Source organism: Peromyscus maniculatus, chromosome 15, assembly GCF_049852395.1.
Source record: "Peromyscus maniculatus bairdii isolate BWxNUB_F1_BW_parent chromosome 15, HU_Pman_BW_mat_3.1, whole genome shotgun sequence".
Classification (NCBI taxonomy): domain Eukaryota; kingdom Metazoa; phylum Chordata; class Mammalia; order Rodentia; family Cricetidae; genus Peromyscus; species Peromyscus maniculatus.
The window spans coordinates 956,192-959,263 of NC_134866.1; the positions used below are offsets into that span (position 1 = coordinate 956,192).

Consider the following 3,072-nt stretch of genomic DNA (forward strand, 5'->3'; position numbering starts at 1 on the left):
GCCTGCCCACTTTCTCCATAGAGGCCTCTACCTCCTAAAGGTTCCGTAACCTTCCAAAACAGCATTATCATCTGGGGACCAATTGTTCCACTATGTGAGCAAGTTGTAGACATTTTACATTTAAAGCCTAACAACAGGGCTCTAAATCAACTCAGTTATAGAACCCACGTATTCCTGAGCCTCCTGGCAGCCAATCTGAAAGGGACTGACCGAGAACATGCACACAAGCACACAGCATGGTCAGTTTTATGAGGGTCCTTGTCATAGAGAGGCTAGGCAGATAACCCCTCCCAAGGTCTGTTGCTGCATCTGGTCTGCTCCATGGACATGCCTACGAGTCCAGAGCTGGTCCTTCTAGGTGGCAAATGGCCAGGCTTGCTTCTCTATTGTGTTACTTCTTCTGATTGTCCTAGGTCCATGCTGATCTTCCCTTACCTTTTGAGAGCACAGACAGCTGATGAAGTGGCTCCTAGCAGCCTGGCATGTCTGGGCAGAGCCAGCCCGAAGGACAGTGGCTTTCCTGAGCCTTCGCTGCCCAGCCTGAATGGGCATTTGCCCACAAGTATGTGCTACAGCTGCTCCTACCACCAACACTGCATCAGAAGCCAAGGCAGTCTTAGCCTCTTATTAGACTCTGACACATCTGCTGAGTCACTACCCAGTCTTCGAGAACTGACAAACCATATTAGTCTAGGGGTCACACCGAGTCAGGACACTGGCACTCCATGCTCCTTTCTAAGCATTTGCATCATTTAATGCCTTTGGTCCTTTCAACAACCCACTGTGCTGGATACCAGATCCCTATGGATAGATGAGTAAAGCGAGGGTCGACAGCTGGGATCCTTGTTTAGGAAGGAAGCAGAATCTGTTTAACTTGGGCTGTGTGGCCCCAAGTCCTACCTGTTTCCTTCCTATGCACCCCAAGTAAACACTCATTCATGGGAACTGAGAACTAGGAATGAGTCTAGAGCAAGGTGCTGTTTGCTGCCTTTTGGTCATGGATCACAAGTGGTTGATTTCCCTCTTTCCCCCCTAAGCCTTAAAAATGAGTACCTTTGGAATGACAGAACTTTAAGATTTTAGATTTCATCTCCCTGTGTCCACAAAGCTTCCAGGGTATCTGCATACTCAGAGGCTGATGACCACAGTCCAAATGTCAACCTCAAGCTCAGAGCCAGACATGGGCTTAGCCATAGACCTGCAGGACTTGGTTGATGCAGTGTGCAGCTGACGGGCCCGTTGAGGCCAGAAGCATGATTCTAAAAAGGGCATTTCTACCTCACTGATACTGTGTAAATATGTACACCATCCAAATGTAATCAAATAAAATGTTCTGTCTGATGGAAGCCTTCTCCTATATGGCAAATAACTCCAAGGAAAAAGGAGCTTAGTTCCTGGAATAATAAGTAAAATTATTTAAATTCTAGATAAACATCTTTGACGTTTGATACATTCAACATTGGTTCTGTGTATGAAGTTTAGTTATAAGTGGAATCTTTTGCATTCACTCAGGAGAAAAGCATTTTAAAGCAAATGTAGTTTGGGGATTTTCCCTGCATACCATCTGTTTGCTGGTGTCTGACACCTGTATTGGGGGCCTTCTGGACTAGTGTCTCTAAGGGATGGCCTCTCCAGGACATGCTGCACCCACCCAGGGGCTTAGGATGGACTCTCGGGGTGGTCATTTATCCTCTGTTAATTTAGCCATTTGAGGCCGGACAGGAAAGAGCAGAAGCATCCTTGCTGTTTCATCTGGGCATGGGGGTAGGCATGTGTGGCCTAAACTTGGTATGAGATCCTGTGGGATATGTTTGTTGTGTCTTTCTTTATTTATTTATTAGTTCTTAGAGAATTTCATACAATGTGTTTAGATAATATTCAACTACCCCTACCCCAACTATTCTCATCCACCCAAATTTGTGTCCTTTTTGAAAACATCCATCAAGACCAAATATTCTTGGATATGTGTCCTATCCTTGGAGTGTGGTCAATCTACCAGGGGTAGAAAACTCTCAGAGAAAATTATATCTCCTTTTCTCAGCAGCTAACAATTGCCAATAGCTTCAGGGTGTTACTTATGCATTGGGGACCACCAGTGCTAGTTCCTCAGGATGGCATGACCAACTCCCTCTCAATACTGGGATTTGTTCTGGCTTGGGATTACTCATGTCTTGTACCTACTGTCACAACCACTATGAATTCAGATGTGCAGATTTCTTGCTGTGTCCAGAAGACACTGCTTTCTTGTAGTCATGAACTGCCTCTGGCTCTTACTTTTTCTGTTCTCTGTTCTGCAATGATCTCTGAGCCTTGGGAAGATGGGGTTCAGTATATATGTTCCATTTAGGGATGAACATTTTCCAATCTCTTATTGTCTGCATCTTGGCTAGTTGTGAGTCTGCATTAATCATCATATACTACAAATATAAACATCTCTGAAAATATAGAACACTTGACAAATTTGTGTGTCATCCTTGTGCAAGGACCATGCTAATTTCCTCTGTATTCCAATTTTAATATATGTGTTGCTGAGGGGAGTATTGACTTGTGTCATTTTATAACTCCTTGGGTCTCAGAGTCAAGGTTGAGTGTCCAGCTGTCCTGTCTGCACAGAAGGCTTTTGCCAAGTGAAGACACAAGGAAGTGATGCAGGACAACCCATCTCCTAACTTTGTCACATTTCTCCTTGGAAGGTGGCCTGGGGCCCCTGAGCCGTGGACAGCAGGTCCTCTGGGACAGCACTGTGCTTGACTTACATACAGCCCAGGGCATGGCTTATGCTGTATGTAGCTTGTATGAGATGATGCTGCACTGGTAGCCTTCAGGGATGGCTGGAGGTAGCCCCATCACCAATGATCTCAACTCTATGCACTGCAATGTGGATGAAGCTTCAAATGTGGCTCTCTGGTCTTTCAGCTGTGTGAAAGGTGGTGGAACACAAAGCTGTTGGCCCAGGGCAGCTCCCATTCACTCCTTTGCTGGCCTCTGGGATACTGCGGCTGTCCTTATTTTAGCCACGAAGAGTTAGTACCTGCTGGTGGTGCCCTCAATAATTCTGATGAATACAGCTGC

The 3,072-nt window shown here is 45.6% G+C and overlaps 1 non-coding gene across 1 annotated transcript; it reads right to left on the reverse strand.

Moving 5' to 3' along the window:
• Positions 1 to 2,437: 2,437 nt before the first annotated feature.
• Positions 2,438 to 2,541, reverse strand: LOC121823003 (U6 spliceosomal RNA). The gene has a single exon (XR_006064299.2). It is a non-coding gene; the product is annotated as a U6 spliceosomal RNA (small nuclear RNA).
• Between the last annotated feature and the right edge of the window lie 531 nt (positions 2,542 to 3,072).